The sequence below is a fragment of the Delphinapterus leucas genome, chromosome X, assembly GCF_059928025.1.
Source record: "Delphinapterus leucas isolate spDelLeu-1000000601 "Yukka" chromosome X, BTC_Dleu_Yukka2, whole genome shotgun sequence".
NCBI classification, from domain to species: Eukaryota; Metazoa; Chordata; class Mammalia; order Artiodactyla; family Monodontidae; genus Delphinapterus; species Delphinapterus leucas.
In genome coordinates, this window is record NC_143150.1 from 80,572,742 (window position 1) to 80,595,391 (window position 22,650).

Consider the following 22,650-nt stretch of genomic DNA (forward strand, 5'->3'; position numbering starts at 1 on the left):
GTAGGTAGGCTCACAGTTTCTATCTAAAGTCAATAGCTCTTTGTCTTCACAGAAATGATGGGCGAGGCGGAGAGGGGGGGTGTCGATGGATCCTAAACCAGGAGGACAGGTTGCCATATTAGCAACCCAAATGCGTTCTAGAGGTGCTTGGGGGGCTTCAAAATTTCGCCTCTTCATATGCTCAGGTAGGCAATGTCAAGTATTATGAGCTACAGTTCAACAAAGCCTCTGACAGAGTTGGTTACCAGAGATGGGCAAGCCTGGTTGGCCCACAGAAGGAGCTGGTATCTGGACAAAGCTGGTCATCCGTGACCCCAGGAAAGAGCTGCTCAGTTCTCTGAGCATTTTTGCAGGGTTACTCTCTCTCAGCAACGCCTGTGTTGGTGGAGGTACAGGAAGTTACAGGCCACATATATGGGAAAACCACGTCTTGGGTTTCCAAGTTCACTACGTCTAGCACTTGACCCTTTCTCAGGGAAAGCACCTGGTATTTTGTGTCCTTCCTGAAAACAACTCTCCCAACCCTGTCCAAGGAGAACAGGCGCAGGTGGAACGCAACCATTCTCTGCCAGAGTAAGCTGACCCCGAGGCTGCAAGACTTGTTCACTGCGCTGCATCAGAAAATGATGTGCTGGTTGACGTAGCACACCACCAGGTCCCAGCTGAAGTTGAAGCCTTCCCACCGCGAGGGGTACTGCTTGTCCCTGTGGAGCTGGCCCCCACACGGCATGCTGTTCCCGTGGAGCTCGGACACGTAGAAGCCCATAGGCCAGAGCTTTCTAGTCTGCTCAGCCCGGAGAGGGACAAGCCAATGCTCTTTGTACACCTGAGACAGCCAAGCGGCAGGGATCAGTGCATCCTGGTGAATGACGCGTGCTGACGTCAGGTCCCAGATTATGTAGGCAAGCTGCAGCTGCTAGAACACTGGCACGAAGGCTCTGCCCTTTTCGGTCTCCAGGAAAGGGGTGCCCTCCGACTCCCTCCTGGACCTGGCAAACCACGAGTCAGTGTCAGGCAATAGCGCCCTGCGCGGGCCCCACCACGTCGGCGGCAGCTGCAAGAACATCCACTTTTTCAGCATGGTGTACATGTCCATCTCCACCTCCATCATCAAGAGCTCTGAAGAGGCAATGACCTCTTTCATGAGATCCAGGGTGGCTTCTCGCAATAGCTCCTCACTACACTGGGTCGTCATGATGTCCAGCAGCCACTGAAGACACATGGTCCTGATGTTCTGGAGTCCATAGCTTTCAGCAGAGTAGTAGTAGCTGCACACGGTCTGGGCACTAACAGTCTCCTTCATGACCTCCCCGCACTGCTGAATCAGCTCGTCCAGTTGCAGCATGCTGGCTGTGGCCAGGATGGCAGTGACTCGATCGGGTTGGATAAGCATGGAGTCTCGGTACAGGGAACCTAAAGCCTCGTGCAGTGCCTCGCGATCAATATTCTCGTCAGGCATCTGCCACTCTATAGTATCCATGGTTGTCTCCTGCCAAGCACCACTGAACTGCTAACAAAGTACCCTGACTGGCTCAAGTAGACCCTATTCAAGTTCCACTCCTCCCCCAGTGCGCGGATCCGCACGTCACTCTCTTCTCCTCTCAGGAAGAGTGCCTCATAAACGGACCCTGAACAATCTTTAGCATGTTTCCGGTGGGGCGCTTTTGTGAGCAGCCCCCATGGGCCTGTCTTCCGCTTGTGGCTCACCTGACTGGTGGCGGGTCTGGCCTCTCCGCTCTCCTTCCCTTCCTCTCTCTCTGCCACTACTGCCTCCTCAGCCTACTCCTCCTCCCCAGTGGCACCTGGCTCCTCTGGGGCACGCCACCCCTAGTGCCATTGCATCTGACTGCTTCATGCTCCCATGGCCTATACCTCAGCGGTGCAGTGGACAAGCTTCCTCTCCAGGCACCGTTGCCACAGGCACTAGCTCAGCACAGAGTGCTGCTGGGTACAGATGACGTTTGCTCTAAGGTCCTCTCGGACGCACGCTAAGCCACACCCACTAGGCCCCACCCCGCCAGATAAGGGCACTCTGTACCAGGGATTCCACTCTGTTTATCTTTCCCTCCTGGGATGATTGCTCTCAGGCTCCCTTCATAGGATGATGGTGGAACAGAGGCCTTTGTGTGTGAATTTTCCCCATTAATTTCAAGAACACAATTCGCTCTTCCTCATCTAAAAGAGTTAGTGATCATTCCTTTATGGAGAATTACATCTTGGTCCCAGCTCTGTCCTCTAGGCACCTTAATTTCCATAATTAACTTCTTAGGCTATCTCATCACTTGAGCTGTGAAACCATTGTTTTGTGATAAAAGTGGCAATTTTGCCCCAGTCTTTGCTTTGGTCTTTAACTTTTGTTTTAAAATAGCATTGCCAGTTATAGAATCATTTAGAACTCTGTGTGTGTGCATGCCCATGTTCATGTGCTTGCACATGTGCGTCCAAATCAGCTTCTCAGAGCTCATGCCTCCATTTTCCATAGGCACACATACCTTTAATTTGGGGGAAGATCTTAAGTTCCCAAGATACTTTTAGCATTTTTTAATGTTTTTATTTTTGTTCCCACTCCACCTGTTTGAACATCTTGAGTTCTCTGTTGGCACTTTCCTTGTTTCTTGCAAATAACTACTCATTCCTCGAGGTCTGAGATCTGGATGAAAGACCACTGTTTTTCACACCTCCAAGGCAGATATATATCTTTCTTCAACTGTACTCCCATCAGGCCTTGATCAAACATTTCTCCCCATATGGCTGCAGTTATTACATTGTATTATTTTTCTCTACTGGATTTTTGAATGTTTGAGGCAAGGACTTTGAATTACCAGCACCACACACAAGGCTTAGCAAGTAACAAACTTACAGTGAAAGAAAATGAGGAATGAATGGGATGGTTTTCCATTTTTGAGGAAATGAATAACATTAAATACTGCACTGACAAGTGTAATATGCTAAACAAATGATGTGTTGCAGAAAGTCTGGATCTTTCAATGACAAGTACAATTTAAGGGAAACTACAAACAAACAAAAACCTCTTGAAAATGGCAAACCTCTAAGGTCATTTGACCCTGCCTAAGGAAAATATTTGCATAATTTGAATAGTGCAGTATAAACATGGTACATTTTAAATATTCTCTGTTATATAGCTTTACAGAGGAGCTGATAAGAGGGTCTACATAAAGGCTGCATGTTCAGTGGTGCTTGGCAGGAGACAACCATGGATACTATAGAGTGGCAGATGCCTGACGAGAACATTGATCGTGAGGCACTGCACAAGGCTTTAGGTTCCCTGTACCGAGACTCCATGCTCATCTCACCCGGTCGAGTCACCGCCATCCTGGCCACAACAAGCATGCTGCAGCTGGACGAGCTGATTCAGCAGTGCGGGGAGGTCATGAAGGAGACTGTCAGTGCCCAGACCATGTGCAGCTACTACTACTCTGCTGAAAGGTACGGATTCCAGAACATCAGGACCATGTGTCTTCAGTGGCTGCTGGACAACATGATGACCCAGTGTAGTGAGGAGCTATTGTGAGAAGTCAGCCTGGATCTCATGAAAGAGGTCATTGCCTCTTCAGTGCTATTGGTGATGGAGGTGGAGATGGACATGTACACCACGTTGAAAAAGTGGATGTTCTTGCAGCCACAGCCGACATGATGGGGCCCGCGCAGAGCCCTATTTCCTGACACCGACTCGTGGTTTGCCAGGTCCAGGAGGTAGTCAGAGGGCACCCCTTTCCTGGAGACGGAACAGGGCAGAGTCTTCGGCCCAGTGTTCCAGCAGCTGCGCCTTGCCTACGTAATCTTGGACCTGACGTCAGCACACGTCATCCAAAGGATGCGATGATTACTGCCGCTTGGGTGTCTCAGTTGTACAAAGAAAAATGGCTTAGCCCTCTCCCGGCTGAGCAGACCAGAAAGCTCTGGCCCATGGACGTCTATGTGTCTGACCCCCAGGGGAACAGCATGCGGTGTGGGGGCCAGTTCCACAGGGATATGCAGTGCAGCTGGCAGTCGGAAGGCTTCAACTTCAGCTGGAACCTGGTGGTGTGCTATGCAAACCAGCACATCATTTTCAGGTGCAGCGCAGCGAACAAGTCCTGCAGTCTCGGAATAAGCTTACTCTGGCAAGGAAATATCGCATTCCACCTGAGCCTGTCCTCCTTGGGCAAGGCTTCGAGAGCCGTTTTCAGTAAGGACACAAAATACGAGATGCTTTTCCTGAGAAAGGCTCAAGAGCTCGAGGTAGTGAACCTGGAAAACCAAGACTTGGTTTTCCCCATATATGTGGCCTGTAACTTCTTGTACCTCCACGAAGAGGGGCGTTGCCTAGAGTGAGGATGCCTGCAAAAAAGCTCAGAGGACTGAGCAGCTCTTTCCCTTGTGTCAGAGACAACCAGCTTGGTCCAGATGCCAGCTCCTTCTATGGAACCAACCAGGCTTGCCCATCTCTGGTAACCAACTCTGTCAGAGGCTTTGTTGAACTGTAGCTCATAATACTTGACATTGTTTACCTGAGCATATGAATAGGACAAATTTTGAAGCCCCCAAACACCTCTAGAACTCATTTGGGCTGTTAATGTGGCAACCTGTCCTCCTGGTTTAGGATCTATCGACACCACCACCGCCGAATCCGCCCATCATTTCTGTGAAGACAAAGAGCTATTGATTTGAATAGTGCAGTATAACCATATGTTATACAGCCATATGTGACCTATCTATATGTGAGCCTATGTACTCTACTACTCTTAGTGAAACTCTCTTCAAATATGTGTTGCCTTTAGTTTGATTAAATGAATGTTAAAATAACTGTTTCATTTCTGTTTCAGTTGGTGTGTTTAGAGCTGCTACTTGGTTTCCATGGTCTCTCCCTGTGTGAGCACATCCCCCAGAACACACTGATGATCTTCTTTTTATCCGTTGCTCTTCAAACTAAGCATGCCTTTTTTTTTTAACATATTTATTGCAGCATAATTTCTTTACAATGTTGTGTTGGTTTCTGCTGTATAGCAATGTGAATCAGCTATATCTATACATATATCCCCATATACCCTCCCTCTTGTGTCTCCCTCCCACCCTCCCTATCCCACCCTTCTAGGTGGTCATAAAGCACCAACCTGATCTGCCTGTGCTATGCAGCTGCTTCCCACTAGCTATCTGTTTTACATTTGGTAGTGTATATATGTGAATGGTACTCTTGCACTTCATCCCCGCTTACCCTTCCCCTTCCCTGTGTCCTCAAGTCCATTCTCTACATCATCGTCTTTATTCCTGTGCTGCCCCTAGGTTCATCAGAACAATTTTTTTTTTAGATTCCATATATATGTGTTAACATATGGCATTTTTTTTCTTTTTGACTTACTTCACTCTGTTTTATAGACTCTAGGTCCATCCACCTCACTACAAATAAACCAATTTCATTTCCTTTTATGAACCTAAGCATACCTTGATGTTAGTTAGACTTAAACTTCCCTAGCATTTTAACCCCAGAGAAACTTTTCAAATCTTATAACACTCTATAATGGGGGTGCAGTGGAAGGAAGCATATTAATTCTGTGAGATTATTCCTGTACTAAATATAATTTTTCTGTGGCATGGAGTCATGAATTTTTTATGCACCAGAGAAAGTACTCTTTAAGCAAGTTGATGGCCTTTGCTCTTCAGAAACCTTTGATGCTCAAATTGTATTAGGAAAGACTCTTTCCCACTTAAGAACAGTACTGGTAACCTCTGGATCGGAATGCCTTTGAATTACAGTGGGAATTACTTGGCATCTGGAAATCGGATCAAAAGACAAGCAGTCCAAGCCAGTAATCAAAAGGGTAAGGTAGAAAATGTTTTTTGCCACAAAAGGAGAAACACACTAATCATGATTTGAATATGTTGGTTTCTGATTATGGCTAACTTGCAAACTGTCCCCATCCCATTCTCTTTTAAATGCCCTACTTGTCTGCATTTCACTGAGGGATTTTTGTGGTTAAAGAAGGTCAAGAATGGAAAGCTCTGTTTAAGAATCCATACAAATAATAAATACATGCTTGGAAAGAATGTGAAAAGTTCATACAAGATGAACAAATAAATTAAAAAGAATAATCACCAGATTTAATGATTTACTTAGTTGGAACCAGAATTTTCCTTACCGTTTGCTTATATTTCTCTTCCCAATGAGATTTTATCCTTTGTCATCCAGTGAACAAATTACTTTTAAATTTCTTTTTTTCTTTCTACATTCATTCATTCATTCATTTATTCATTTTTACCCTTTAAGGAGGATTTAAAGGCTTCATTTTCCCAAAACCACATACTAGTATTAGGGTAATACTTACGTAACAGTTAGTTATAAGAAATAGTTCAATCAGGAAGCTGCTGTTGCATCCTTTTATGTTCGTGCTTAATTTCTCATTCCGCCCCCCTTCCCAGTGCTCCCTTATAATCTGTATATCTAACCAATTACAAACAATAAACTTCATTACATTTTTTTAATAAGTAAACTGGGGGAAAGAATAAGTCATTGATTCAATAGAAAGGTAAAAATGATTATTTTTATGTAACAATTTCACTTCCTTTATATAAAAATCTCTAAGCAATTTCCAATTGCTTTCTCTTGAGCTGAATGCCAGGATGCCATGTCATCTAAAGAGAGCCATCCTCATTTGGGAAATTCATAGACTGCTTACCTGGAAATGCACCTTGACTAAGAGATCTGCTTTTGTTTTCCTCCCCAACTAAATTTAAATTCTTAAATTTCTTTTTGCTGTTTACAATATAAAGATGATCAATAATGAACACACAGTGACAGCTGAAATAAACCCATTTAATAAACATTTAAACTTTCACAATCCGTGAGTGTTGCCATTTGCCAGTTTGGGCAATTTATCCAATATCAGTCCCTATTTTTTGACTTCATTTTATTTTTCTTTTCTTTTTGACCGTTAAGGATGAGAAGGAGAGCTTCTCCCACCTTGACACTCACTTCGTTTTGTAGCCTCCTGGTCAAAGCATGGGGAGATGGGGAGGCAGAACCAGAGGTATAATCATGGTAATGCTACAGGAAACAATCACACTAAATAACAGCAAACTAAACACCACACCAAGGGAGGTGTACCCCTATGGGATACAGTGCAGTCCTTGACAATGATGAGGATTTATCCCTGTCTCTGTCTTTCCCTGTATGTATGTCTCTGTCTCCCTGTCATTCCCTATCTCCGTCTCTATTGTCTCTGTCTGCATCCCTCTCTATCTCTATCTACGTCGGTGTTTGTCTACCTCTGTCTCTGTCTCAGTCTGTCTACATTTGTCACTCTCTGTCTCTGTCTTACCGTCCCTATCTCTTTCCGTCTGTCTCTGAAAACCTGTGCCTGTCTGACTGTGTCTGTCTGGGTTTCTGTCTTTCTGTCTCTGTCTCTGTATCTCTCTGTTGTTTCTATATCTGTCTGTTTCTCTTTCTCTGTGTGTCCATGTGTCTCTTTCTCCATCTGTCTGTCTCTGTCTTTCCCTTTCTGTCTCGGTCTGTCTCTGTCTCAATCTGTCTCTGCCTCTGTCTCTGTCGCTCTCTCTCTGTCCCTCTCCTCTCTCTCTCCCTTCCTCCCTCTCTCTCTGTCTCTGTCTTTGTCTCACTCCATCACTATCTCTACATCTCCATTTCAATGTGCCTCTCTCTTTCTCTGTTTGTCTTTCTCTGTCTCTGCATCTGTCTCTCAGTCTGTTTGTCTCTGTCTTTCCATCTGTGCCTATCAGCCTCTGCCTGTCTCCCTGTCTCTGTCTGTAACCGTCGCTCTCTGTCTTAGTTTGTACATGTGTCTGTCTGTCCCTGTCTGGTTTTGCCTTTCTCTGCCACTTTGTCTCTCTCTCTATCTATTTCTATCAGTCTGTTTCTGCCCCTTTCTGTGTATCCCTTTCTACCTGTCTCTTTTTGGGGAGGAGGTGTAATATCTGGCTCTGTCCATCTGTTGGATTTTCTCAGCCTGCCCAACCAGCTTTCTCTGTTTTTCTGTCAGGCTGTCCAGTCTCTGGCTGTTTCTTCCTCTGGCCCTGTTACATCTTTTGATAGTCTGTCTCTGTCTCTGCCTGTCTTAAGGAGACAGGGATGAAAGGTTATTACAATTCAGTACACAAACCCTCTTCTCTTATATTCCCTTCCAGTGGCGTCCCAGAGACAGATGCTGTAAGAAGATAAAGTTTGGATTCATGTTCAAAGACATAAGAAACTTAAATAAACAATATCCTATGAAGGAGAGAGCAGTGTCCCAGGTATGTAGGTGGGATGGACACAGACAGCAGACAAGTGTGAAGTATGCTACTGTGGAAAGGGTCTATATATAAACAGCACAAAGATGACATTGGAATTTTAATGAAAGATCCATCATGTGCTATAAAAAGAAAACCACCTTTTATAAGAGGAAAAGGAAAACAAGAGGGAATGTCTAGCTACAGGGTCTACAGGAAGGTGCTTGCCAAGTCTCAACCACAGAATTTGGACATGAAGCTGCCTGATGAGAGTTAAAAATAGCAAAATGCACCTGGTTTACATAAGTACACAACACAAACCTTGGTATTAAACATAAAATTTTGAATTGGTGTCAGTAAAAAACACATTGAAATAAGTGCATTGAAACAAGATCCAAGGTTCCAATGTCATCACCTGTTTAGCTAGCAACATGACTCCTAAGACATTCATATTTTATGAGCCCACATAAGGTTCCACCTTTTCCTTGTCCACTCAACTACCTGGGCCTTGATTCCCTTCCCTTTACTCAGGATAAATCACTTGAAAGGGGTATATCACCTGCCTCATGTTCCAAGGTTTACTTGCTTGACTCCCGTTACCATCTAAATGTCATAAACTCTCAAATTCATAGCCCATGTACAGACCTCTTCTTTGAATCCAGACCTATAGGCAACGGTTTGCCCCACAAGGTGGAAATCTCAAAGGTGCTGCAATCTTCAAAGGAACAAAATCTAAATTATTGTCCAGGCAACCAATTTTAATCTAACTGTAGCTTCCTTCCTCATTTGAATAAGTAAATAGAAAGACATTGATGGTGGTAAGGAGATAATAACCAAGAGGTTGGCTGAAAGTTATCCTCCCTCAAGTGTTTGAGTTTCAGGAATCAAATTTGTCTATTCATGATGTTCTAATGATAGGCGGTGTTTTCTCTAGTAGGCCAGACAACTGAAATTTACCTCATTTATTTAGACAACAAATAGCCAATTGATATATGAACAGTCTTTGGGAAAGATTTGTTCTAACGGTGCAGGGGAAAGATTGGTTTAGTCTGTGAACATACTTTCCACATCGATTGTTATGATTAGATTCTGAGATTAGACAACACAAAATAATTTCACTCCATATTGTAGCAAAATTCAACTATCAAACTTGGTTCAAAGACTAGGACGGTATGGCTTCCATGGTGGCTCAGTGGTTGGGAGACCGCCTGCCGATGCAGGGAACGCTGGTTCGTGCCCCGGTCCGGGAGGATCCCGCATGCCGCGGAGCAGCTGGGCCCGTGAGCCATGGGGGCTGGGCCTGTGCGTCTGGAGCCTGTGCTCCGCAACAGGAGAGGCCACAACAGTGAGAGGCCCGTATAGTGCAAAAAAAAAAAAAAAAAAAGACTAGCAGGGTAACATGATGCACTGGAAGGGATAAATACAACCTGTGCAAATTCATGCTAAGATTTGAATAACCAAAAGATCCTTAAGTCTCTGAAAAGTATTCATCACATAAACACAATGCATTGCATTGCTGATACCTGTCAAGTATTTTTTTAAAACAATAAAAAGAAAACAAGGTGATGGTAAAAATATGAATCTACAAGCAACTGATTTTGATGAGCATGTTTTGATGAGCATGCTTGAATCACATGGAATTTTATGAGGAACAGTGACTCTAAGTGAATTAAAATTTTCCAAGCAGTCACGAAGACCATGTTTTGAATGAAGGCAAGTAGCTGAGTATGGTCCACCACCAGGTGAAGGGACTTTCTGTAAGAGGTACATTGTGCAAAACGGTAGCCCTTAGTCATATGTGACTATTTAATTTGATTAAAATTAAGTAAAATTGAAAATTCAGTCTCTCAGTCTCACTAGCGATATTTGAAGTGCTCAATGGCTACGTGTAAACAGTGGCTTTGGCACTGTGTGCAGCACAGATATGGAACATTTCTATCAGTGTAGAGGGTTCTGTTAGATAGTGTTGTTCTATAATCAGTTGCCCCAAGTAAATTTTACATTTCTTTCTACTTCTGAATACATAAGTTGCCTGGATAACCTTGAAGTGAAAATTGGAAATTGCTTAGAGATTTTATATAAAGGAAGTGAAATTGTTACATAAAAAATAAATACTAATTTTTGCCTTTCTACTGAATCAATGACTTACTCTTTCCCCCAGTTTACTTATTAAAAAAATGTAATGAAGTTTATTGTTTGTAATTGGTTAGATATACAGAGTATAAGGGAGCACTGGGAAGGGGGGCGGAATGAGAAATTAAGCACAAACATCAAAGGATGCAACAGCAGCTTCCTGATTGAACTATTTCATATAACTAAATGTTATGTAAGCATTACTCTAATACTAGGATGTGCGTTTGGGATAATGAAGCCTTTAAAACTTCCTTAAAGGGTAAAAATGAATAAATTAATGAATGAATGAAGAAAGAAAAAAAGGAAAGTCAAAAGTAATTTGTTCACTGGATGACAAAGGATAAAATCTCATTGGGGAGAGAAATATAAGCAAACAGTAAGGAAAATTTTGGTTGCAACTAAGTAAAACAATAAATCTTGTGATTCTTCTTTTTAATGTATTTGTGCATCGTATATGAACATTTCACATTCTTTCCAAGCACGTATTTATTATTTGTATGGATTCTTAAACAGAGCTTTCCATTCTTTGACCTTCTTTAACCACAAAAATCACTCAGTGAAATGCAAACAAGTAGGGCATTTAAAAGACAATGGGATGGGGCCAGTTTGCAAGTTAGCAGTATCAGAAACCAACATATTCAAATTATGACTACTGTGTTTTCACCTTTTGTGACAAAAATCACTTTTTACCTTATCCTTTTGATTACTGGTTTAGACTGCTTCTCTTTTGATCCTATTTCCAGATGCCAAGTAATTCCCACTATAATTTAAAGGCATTCCGATCCAGAGGTTTCCAGTCCTGTTTTTAAGTGGGAAAGAGTCTTTCCTAATACAATTTGAACATCAAAGGTTTCTGAAGAGCAAAGGCCATCAACTTGCTTAAAGAGTACTTTCCTGGTGCATAAATAATTCATGCCTGTATGCCACAGAAAAACTATATTTAGTACAGGAATAATCTCACAGAATTAATCTGCTTCCTTCCACTCCACCCCCAATATAGGGTGTTATAAGATTTGAAATGTGTCTCTGGGGTTAAAATGCTAGGGAAGTTTAAGTCTAACTAACATCAAGATATGATTAGGTTCATAAAAAAAATGAAATTGGGTTATTTGTAGTGAGGTGCATGGACCTAGAGTGTGTCATACAGAGTGAAGTAAGTCAGAAAGCGGAAAAAAAAGCCATATGCTAACACATATATATGGAATTTAAGAAAAAAAAAAGGTTCTGATGAAACTAGGGACAGCACAGGAATAAAGAAGCTGTTGTAGAGAATGGACTTGAGGACACGGGGAAGGGGAAGAGTAAGCTGGGACGAAGTGAGAGAGTAATATTGACATATATACACTACCAAGTATAAAACAGATAGCTAGTGGGAAGCAGCTGCATAGCACAGGGAGATCAGTTTGGTGATTTATGACCACCTAGAAGGGTGGGATAGAATGGTTGGGAGTGAGACACAAGAGGGAGGGTGTATGGGCACGTCTGTGTACATACAGCTGATTTACTTTGTTATACAGCAGAAACCAACACAGCATTGTAAAAAAATTATACTCCGATAAATATGTTAAAAAATAGATATGCTTATGTTGAGGAGCAACCAATAAAAAGAAGATCATCAGTGTGGTCTGGGGGGTGTGCTCACATAGTGAGAGACCATGGAAACCAAGTAGCAGCTCTAAACACACCAACTGAAAGAGAAATGAAACTGTTATTTTAACATTCATTTAATCAAACTAAAGGAAACACATATTTGAAGAGAGTTTCACTAAGAGTAGTAGAGTAGGTAGGCTCACAGTTTCTATCTAAAGTCAATAGCTCTTTGTCTTCACAGAAATGATGGGCGAGGGGGGGGGTGTCGATGGATCCTAAGCCAGGAGGACAGGTTGCCATATTAGCAGCCCAAATGCATTCTAGAGGCGCTTGGGGGGCTTCAAATTTTATCCTCGTCATATGCTCAGGTAGACAATGTCAAGTATTATGAGCTACAGTTCAACAAAGCCTCTGACAGAGTTGGTTACCAGAGATGGGCAAGCCTGGTTGGTCCCACAGAAGGAGCTGGTATCTGGACCAAGCTGGTCATCCGTGACCCCAGGAAAGAGCTGCTCAGTTCTTTGAGCCTTTTCGCAGGGTTCCTCTCTCTGGATAACACCTCTGTCGGTGGAGGTACAAGAAGTTACAGGCCACATATATGGGGAAAACCACGTCTTGGTTTTCTAGGTTCAGTATGTCTAGCACTTGACCCTTTCTCAGGGAAAGCATCAGGTATTTTGTGTCCTTCCTGAAAACGGCTGTCCCAGCCTTGTCCAAGGAGAACAGGCACAGGTGGAAGGTGATCTTTCTCTGCCAGAGTAAGCTGATCCCGAGGCTGCAGGATTTGTTCACTGCACTGCATCAGAAAATGATGTGCTGGTTGACGTAGCACACTACCAGGTCCCAGCTGAAGTTGAAGCCTTCCCACCGCCAGCTGCACTGCTTGTCCCTGTGGATCTGGCCCCTGCACCACAGGCTGTTCCCCTGGGGGTCAGACACGTAGATGTCCACGGGCCAGAGCTTTCTGTTCTGCTCAGCCCGGAGGGGGACAAGCCAATGCTCTTTGTACACTGGAGACCGCCAAGCGGCAGGGATCATCGCATCCTGGTGGATGACATGTGCTGACTTCAGGTCCCAGATTATGTAGGCAAGCCGCAGCTGCTGGAACACTAGCACGAAGGCCCTGCCCTGCTCGGTCCCCAGGAAAGTGGTGCCCTCCGACTCCCTCCTGGACCTGGCAATCCACGAGTCCTTGTCAGGCAATAGGGCCCTGCGTGGGCCCCTCCATGTCGGCTGCAGCTACAAGAACATCCACTTTTTCAGCATGGTGTACACGTCCATCTCCACCTCCATCATCAAGAGCTCTGAAGAGGCAATGACCTCTTTCATGAGATCCAGGGTGGCTTCTCGCAATAGCTCCTCACTACACTGGGTCGTCATGATGTCCAGCAGCCACTGAAGACACATGGTCCTGATGTTCTGGAGTCCGTAGCTTTCAGCAGAGTAGTAGTAGCTGCACACGGTCTGGGCACTAACAGTCTCCTTCATGACCTCCCCGCACTGCTGAATCAGCTCGTCCAGTTGCAGCATGCTGGCTGTGGCCAGGATGGCAGTGACTCGATCGGGTTGGATGAGCATGGAGTCTCGGTACAGGGAACCTAAAGCCTCGTGCAGTGCCTCGCGATCAATATTCTCGTCAGGCATCTGCAACTCTATAGTATCCATGGTTGTCTCCTGCCAAGCACCACTGAACTGCTAACAAAGTACCCTGACTGGCTCAAGTAGACCCTATTCAAGTTCCACTCCTCCCCCAGTGCGCGGATCCGCACGTCACTCTCTTCTCCTCTCAGGAAGAGTGCCTCATAAACGGACCCTGAACAATCTTTAGCATGTTTCCGGTGGGGCGCTTTTGTGAGCAGCCCCCATGGGCCTGTCTTCCGCTTGTGGCTCACCTGACTGGTGGCGGGTCTGGCCTCTCCGCTCTCCTTCCCTTCCTCTCTCTCTGCCACTACTGCCTCCTCAGCCTACTCCTCCTCCCCAGTGGCACCTGGCTCCTCTGGGGCACGCCACCCCTAGTGCCATTGCATCTGACTGCTTCATGCTCCCATGGCCTATACCTCAGCGGTGCAGTGGACAAGCTTCCTCTCCAGGCACCGTTGCCACAGGCACTAGCTCAGCACAGAGTGCTGCTGGGTACAGATGACGTTTGCTCTAAGGTCCTCTCGGACGCACGCTAAGCCACACCCACTAGGCCCCACCCCGCCGGATAAGGGCACTCTGTACCAGGGATTCCACTCTGTTTATCTTTCCCTCCTGGGATGATTGCTCTCAGGCTCCCTTCATAGGATGATGGTGGAACAGAGGCCTTTGTGTGTGAATTTTCCCCATTAATTTCAAGAACACAATTCGCTCTTCCTCATCTAAAAGAGTTAGTGATCATTCCTTTATGGAGAATTACATCTTGGTCCCAGCTCTGTCCTCTAGGCACCTTAATTTCCATAATTAACTTCTTAGGCTATCTCATCACTTGAGCTGTGAAACCATTGTTTTGTGATAAAAGTGGCAATTTTGCCCCAGTCTTTGCTTTGGTCTTTAACTTTTGTTTTAAAATAGCATTGCCAGTTATAGAATCATTTAGAACTCTGTGTGTGTGCATGCCCGTGTGCACGTGCTTGCACATGTGCGTCCAAATCAGCTTCTCAGAGCTCATGCCTCCATTTTCCATAGGCACACATACCTTTAATTTGGGGGAAGATCTTAAGTTCCCAAGATACTTTTAGCATTTTTTAATGTTTTTATTTTTGTTCCCACTCCACCTGTTTGAACATCTTGAGCTCTCTGTTGGCACTTTCCTTGTTTCTTGCAGATAACTACTGATTCCTCGTGGTCTGAGATCTGGATCAAAGACCACCGTTTTTCTCACCTCCAAGGCAGATATATATCTTTCTTCAACTGTACTCCCATCAGGCCTTGATCAAACATTTCTCCCCATATGGCTGCAGTTATTACATTGTATTATTTTTCTCTACTGGATTTTTGAATGTTTGAGGCAAGGGCTTTGGATTACCAGCACCACACACAAGGCTTAGCAAGTAACAAACTTACAGTGAAAGAAAATGAGGAATGAATGGGATGGTTTTCCATTTTTGAGGAAATGAATAACATTAAACACTGCACTGACAAGTGTAATATGCTAAACAAATGATGTGTTGCAGAGAGAATCTGGATCTTTCAATGACAAGGAAAGTGAAATTTAAGGGAAACTACAAACAAACAAAAACCTCTTGAAAATGGCAAGCCTCTAAGATCATTTGACCCTGCCTAAGGAGAATATTTACATAATTTGAATAGTGCAGTATAACCATATGTTACATTTTAAATATTCTCTGTTATATAGGTTTACAGAGAGGCTGATAAGAGGGTCTACATAAAGGCTGTATGTTCAGTGGTGCTTGGCAGGAGACAACCATGGATACTATAGAGTGGCAGATGCCTGACGAGAACATTGATCGTGAGGCACTGCACGAGGCTTTAGGTTCCCTGTACCGAGACTCCATGCTCATCTCACCCGGACGAGTCTTCGCCATCCTGGCCATAGTCAGCATGCTGCAGCTGGTCGAGCTGATTCAGCAATACGGGGAGGTCATGAAGGAGACTGTCAGTGCCCAGACCATGTGCAGCTACTACTACTCTGCTGAAAGCTACGGACTCCAGAACATCAGGACCATGTGTCTTCAGTGGCTGCTGGACAACATGATGACCCAGTGTAGTGAGGAGCTATTGTGAGAAGTCAGCCTGGATCTCATGAAAGAGGTCATTGCCTCTTCAGTGCTCTTGGTGATGGAGGTGGAGATGGACGTGTACACCATGTTGAAAAATTGGATGTTCTTGCAGCCGCAGCCGACATGGAGGGGCCCGGGCAGAGCCCTATTTACTAACACTGACTCATGGTTTGCCAGGTCCAGGAGGGAGTCGGAGGGCACCCCTTTCCTGAAGACCGAGCAGGGCAGAGCCTTCGTGCCAGTGTTCCAGCAGCTGCAGCTTGCCTTCATAATCTGGTACCTGACGTCAGCACATGTCATCCACCAGGATGCGATGATCCCTGCTGCTTGGCTGTCTCCAGTGTACAAAGAGCATTGGCTTGGCCCCCTCCGGCTGAGCAGACCAGAAAGCTCTGGCCCGTGGACATCTACGTGTCCGACCCCCAGGGGAACAGCATGCGGTGCGGGGGCCAGCTCCACAGTGACAAGCAGTGCAGCTGGCAGTGGGAAGGCTTCAACTTCAGCTGGGACCTGGTAGTGTGTTACATCAACCAGCACATCATTTTCTGGTGCAGGGCACCGAACAAGTCCTGCGGTCTCGGAATAAGCTTACTCTGGCAAGGAAATATCACATTCCGCCTGAGCCTGTCCTCCTTGGGCAAGGCTTCGAGAGCCATTTTCTGGAAGGACACAAAATACGAGATGCTTTCCCTGAGAAAGGCTCAGGAGCTCCAGGTAGTGAACCTGGAAAACCACGATGTGGTTTTCCCCGTATATGTGGCCTGTAACTTCTTGTACCTCCACCGAGAGGGGCGTTGCCCAGAGTGAGGACCTGTGCAAAAAAGCTCAGAGCAGCTCTTTCCTGGGGTCAGGGCCGACCAGCTTGGTCCAGATGCCAGCTCCTTCTGTGGGACCAACCAGGCTTACCCATCACTGGTAACCAACTCTGTCAGAGGCTTTGTTGAACTGTAGCTCATAATACTTGACATTGTTTACCTGAGCATATGAAGAGGACAAATTTTGAAGCCCCTCAAGCCCATCTGGAACACATTTGGGCTGCTAATATGGCAATATGTCCTCATGGTTTAGGATCCATGGACACCACCACCCCCCGATCCGCCCATCATTTCTGTGAAGACAAAGAGCTATTGACTTGAATAATTCAGTATAACCATATGTTAGACTGCCATATGTGACCTACCTATAGGTGAGCCTATGTACTCTACTACTCTTAGTGAAACTCTCTTAAAATATGTGTTTCCTTTAGTTTGATTAAATGAATGTTAAAGTAACTGTTTCATTTCTCTTTCAGTTGGTGTGTTTAGAGCTGCTACTTGGTTTCCATAGTCTCTCACTATGTGAGCACATCCCGCAGACCACACTGATAATCTTCTTTTTATTGGTTGCTCTTCAACATAAGCATATCTTTTTTTTTAACATATTTACCGGAGCATAATTTCTTTACAGTGTTGTGATGGATTGTGCTGTATAACAAAGTGAATCAGACCACACTGATAATCCCGCAGACCACACTGATAATCTTCTTTTTATTGGTTGCTCTTCAACATAAGCATATCTTTTTTTTTAACATATTTACCGGAGCATAATTTCTTTACAGTGTTGTGATGGATTGTGCTGTATAACAAAGTGAATCAGCTATATGTATACATATATTCCCATATACCCTCCCTCTTGTGTCTCCCTCCAACCCTCCTTATCCCACTCCTCTAGGAGGTCATAAAGCACCAAGATGATCTCCCTGTGCTATGCAGCTGCTTCCCTCTAGCTATCTGTTTTATATTTGGTAGTGTATATATGTCAATGTTACTCTCTCACTTCCTCCCAGCTTACTCTTCCCCTTCCCCGTGTCCTCAAGTCCACTCTCAACATCAGCGTCTTTATTCTTCTGCTGCCCCAGGTTCATCAGAACCGTTTTTTTTTTTTTAGATTCCATATATATGTGTTAGCATATGGCATTTATTTTCTCTTTCTGACTTACTTCACTCTGTATGACATACTCTAAGTCCATCCACCTCAGTAGAAATAACCCAATTTCATTTCTTTTTATAAACCTAAGCATATCTTGATGTTAGTTAGACTTAAAATTCCCTAGCATTTTAATCCCATTGAAAAATTTCAAATCTTATAACACCCTATATTGGGGGTGTAGTGGAAATAAGCAGATTAATTCTGTGAGATTATTCCTGTACTAAATATAGTTTTTCTCTGGCATACAGTCATGAATTATTTATGCACCAGAGAAAGTACTCTTTAAGCAAGTTGATGGTCTTTGCTCTTCACCAAACTTTGTTGTTCAAATTGTATTTGGAAAGACTCTTTCCCACTTAAGAACAGGACTGGTAACCTCTGGAATGAATTGCCTTTGAATTATAGTGGGAATTAACTTGGCATCTGGAAATGGGACCAAAATACAAGTAGTCCAAGCCAGTTATCAAAAGGATAAGGTAGAAAGTGTTTTTGTCACAAAAGGTGAAAACACAGTAGTCATAATTTGAATATGTTGGTTTCTGATTACTGCTAACTTGCAAACTGGCCCCATCGCATTCCCTTTTAAAGGCCATATTTGTTGGCATTTCACTGAGTGATTTTTGCGGTTAAGGAAGGTCAAAGAATGGAAAGCTCTGTTTAAGAATCCATACAAATAATAAATACATGCTTGGAACGAGTGTGGAAAGTTCTTAGAAGATGAACAAATAAATTAAATAGTATAATCACCAGATTTAAAGTTTTACTTAGTTGAAACCAGAATATTCCTTGCTGTTTGCTGATATTTCTCTTCCCAATGAGATTTTATCCTTTGTCATCCAGTGAACAAATTACTTTTAAATTTCTTTTTTTCTTTCTACATTCATTCATTCATTCATTTATTCATTTTTACCCTTTAAGGAGGATTTAAAGGCTTCATTTTCCCAAAACCACATACTAGTATTAGGGTAATACTTACGTAACAGTTAGTTATAAGAAATAGTTCAATCAGGAAGCTGCTGTTGCATCCTTTTATGTTCGTGCTTAATTTCTCATTCCGCCCCCCTTCCCAGTGCTCCCTTATAATCTGTATATCTAACCAATTACACACAATAAACTTCATTACTTTTTTTTAATAAGTAAACTGGGGGAAAGAGTAAGTCATTGATTCAATAGAAAGGTAAAAATGATTATTTATTTTTATGTAACAATTTCACTTCCTTTATATAAAAATCTCTAAGCAATTTCCAATTGCTTTTTCTTGAGCTGAAGGCCAGGATGCCATTTCATCTAAAGAGAGCCATCCTCACTTGGGAAATTCAGAGACTGCTTATCTGGAAATGCACCTTGACTGAGAGATCTGCTTTTGTTTTCTTACCCAACTAACGTTAAATTCTTAAATTGCTTTTTGCTGTTTACAGTATAAAGATGTTCAATAATGTACACACAGTGACAGCTGAAATACACTCATTTAATAAACATTTAAAGTCTCACAATCAGTGACTGTTGCCATTTGCCAGTTTGGGCAATTTATCCAATATCAGTCCCTATTTTTGTTTACTTCATTTTATTTTTCTTTCCTTTTTGACTGCTAAGGATGAGGAGGAGAGCTTCTCCGACCTTGACACTCACTCTGTTTTATAGCCTCTTAGTCAAGGCGTGAGGAGATGGGGAGGCAGAACCAGATGTATAGTCATGGTAATGCTACAGGAAACAATCACACTAAATAACAGCAAACTAAACACCACACCAAGGGAGGTGTACCCCTATGGGATACAGTGCAGTCCTTGACAATGATGAGGATTTATCCCTGTCTCTGTCTTTCCCTCTATGTATGTCTGTCTCTGTCTCCCTGTCATTCCCTATCTCCATCTCTATTGTCTGTGTCTGCATCCCTGTCTATCTCTATCTACATCTGTCTTTGTCTACCTCTGTCTCTCTCTCAGTCTGTCTATCTTTGTCACCCTCTGTCTCTGTCTTACCGTCCCTATCTTTCTGTTTCCCTCTGTCTCTGACAATCTGTGCCTGTCTGACTGTGTCTGTCTGGGTCTCTATCTTTCTGTCACTGTCTCTGTATCTCTCTGGTGTTTCTATATCCGTCTGTTTCTGTATCTCTGTGTGTCCATGTGTCTCTTTCTCCATCTGTCTGTCTCTGTCTTTCCCTTTCTGTCTCGGTCTGTCTCTGTCTCAATCTGTCTCTGCCTCTGTCTCTGTTGCTCTCTCTCTCTGTCCCTCTCCTCTCTCTCTCTCCCTCCCTCCCTCTCTCTCTGTCTCTGTCTTTGTCTCACTCCATCACTATCTCTACGTCTCCATTGCAATGTGCCTTTCTCTTTCTCTGTTTGTCTTTCTCTGTCTCTGCATCTGTCTTCCCATCTATGCCTATCAGCCTCTGCCTGTCTCCCTGTCTCTGTCTGTAACCGTCGCTCTCTGTCTTAGTTAGTACATGTGTCCGTCTGTCCCTGTCTGGTTTTGTCTTTCTCTGCCTCCCTTTCTCTGTCTCTATCTATTTATATCTATCTGTATCTGCCCCTTTCTGTGTAACCCTTTCTACCTGTCTCTTTTGGGGAAGGAGGTGTAATATATCTGGATCTGTCCATCTGTTGGATTTTCTCAGCCTGCCCAACCAGCTGTCTCTGTTTTCTGTCAGGCTGTCCTGTCTCTGGCTGTTTCTGCCTCTGGATCTATTACATCTTTTGATAGTCTGTCTCTGTCTCTGCCTGTCTTAAGGAGACAGGGATGAAAAGTTATTACAATTCAGTACACAAACTCCCTTCTCTTATGCTCCCTTCCAGTGGTCTCCCAGAGACAGATGCTGTAACAAGATAAAGGTTAACATTCATGTTCAAAGACATAAGAGACCTAAATAAAAAATGGTCTATGAAGGAGAAAATGGTGTCCCAGGGATGTAGGTGGGATGGACACAGACAGCAGACAAGTGTGAAGTATGCTACTGTGGAAAGGGTCTATATATAAACAGCACAAAGAAGACATTGGAATTTTAATGAAAGCTCCATCATGTGCTAGAAAAAGAAAACCCTCTTATTTAAGAGGAAAAGAAAAACAAGAGGGAATGTCTAGCTACAGGGTCTACAGGAAGGTGCTTGCCAAGTCTCAACCACAGAATTTGGACATGAAGCTGCCTGATGAGAGTTAAAAATAGCAAAATGCACCTAGTTTACATAAGTACACAACACAAACCATGGGATTAAACATAAAATTTTGAATTGGGGTCAGTAAAAAACACATTGAAATAAGTGCATTGAAACAAGATCCAAGGTTCCAATGTCATCACCTGTTTAGCTAGTAACATGACTCCTAAGACATTCATATTTTATGAGCCCACATAAGGTTCCACCTTTTCCTTGTCCACTCAGCTACCTGGGCCTTGATGCCCTTCCCTTTATTCAGGATAAATCGCTTGAAAGTGGTATATCACCTGCCTCATATTACAAGGTTTACTTGCTTGACTCCCATTACCATCTAAATTTCATAGACACTCAAATTCATAGCCCATGCACAGACCTCTTCTTTGAATCCAGACCTATAGGCAACGATCTGCCCCACAACGTGGAAATCTCAAAGGTGCTGCAATCTACAAAGGAACAAAATCGAACGTATGGTCCAGGCAACCAATTTTAATCTAACTGTAGCTTCCTTCCTCATTTGAATAAATAAATAGAAAGACATTGATGGTGGTAAGGAGATAATAACCAAGAGGTTGGCTGAAAATTATCCTCCCTCAAGTGTTTGAGTTTCAGGAATCAAATTTGTCTCTTCATGAGGTTCTAAAGATAGGCAGTGTTTTCTCTAGTAGGCCAGAAAACTAAAATTTACCTCATTTATTTAGACAACAAATAGCCAATTGATATATGAACAGTCTTTGGGAAAGATTTGTTCTAACGGTGCAGAGGACAGTCTGGTTTGGTCTGTGAACACATTTTCCACATCGATTGTTATGATTAGATTCTGAGATTAGACAACACAAAATAATTTCACTCCATATTGTAGCAAAATTCAACTATCAAATTTGGTTTAAAGACTAGCAGGGTAATATGATGCAGTGCAAGGGATAAAAACAACCTGTGCAAATTCATGCTAAGAATTGAATACCCAAAAGATCCTTAAGTCTCAGAAAAGTATTCATCACATAAACACAAAGCATTGCATTGGTGATACCTGTCAAGTATTTTAAAAAAGAAAAAGACAAAGAAAAAAAGGTGATGGTAAAAATAGGAATCTACAAGCAACTGATTTTTTTGATGAGCATGTTTGAATCACATGGAATTTTATGAGGAATGGTGACTCTAAGTGAAGTAAAATTTTCCAAGCAGTCACGAAGACCATGTTTTGAATGAAGGCAGGTGGCTGAGTATGGTCCACCAGCAGGTGAGTGGACTTCCTGTAAGAGGTACATTCTGAAAAATGGTAGCCCCTAGTCCTATGTGAATACTTAAATTGATTAAAATTAAGTAAAATTGAAAATTCAGTCTCTCAGTCTCACTAGCGACATTTGAAGCACTCAATGGTTATGTGTAAACAGTGACTACTACACTCTGTGCAGCACAGATATAGAACATTTCTATCAGTGTAGAGAGTTCTGTTAGATAGTGCTGTTCTATAATCAGTTGCCCCAAGTAAATTTTACATTTCTTTCTACTTCTGAATACATAGGTTGCCTGGATAACCTCGAAGTGGAAATTGGAAATTGCTTAGAGATTTTATATAAAGGAAGTGAAATTGTTACATAAAAAAAAAATAATAATTTTTGCCTTTCTACTGAATCAATGACTTACTCTTTCCCCCAGTTTACTTATTTAAAAAAATGTAATGAAGTTTATTGTTTGTAATTGGTTAGATATACAGAGTATAAGGGAGCACTGGGAAGGGGGGCGGAATGAGAAATTAAGCACAAACATCAAAGGATGCAACAGCAGCTTCCTGAATGAACTATTTCTTAAAACTAACTGTTATGTAAGTATTACTCTAATACTAGTATGTGGGTTTGGGATAATGAAGC

General features: G+C 43.1%; 4 pseudogenes; 2 read left to right on the forward strand and 2 right to left on the reverse strand.

Moving 5' to 3' along the window:
• Window positions 1-365: 365 nt before the first annotated feature.
• On the reverse strand, window positions 366-1,863 carry LOC149744305 (germ cell-less protein-like 1; annotated as a pseudogene).
• Window positions 1,864-3,184: 1,321 nt separating this feature from the next.
• LOC149744306 (germ cell-less protein-like 1) lies at window positions 3,185-4,494 on the forward strand (annotated as a pseudogene).
• Window positions 4,495-12,440: 7,946 nt separating this feature from the next.
• Window positions 12,441-13,994, reverse strand: LOC149744307 (germ cell-less protein-like 1; annotated as a pseudogene).
• Window positions 13,995-15,324: 1,330 nt separating this feature from the next.
• On the forward strand, window positions 15,325-16,475 carry LOC149744308 (germ cell-less protein-like 1; annotated as a pseudogene).
• Window positions 16,476-22,650: the final 6,175 nt, after the last annotated feature.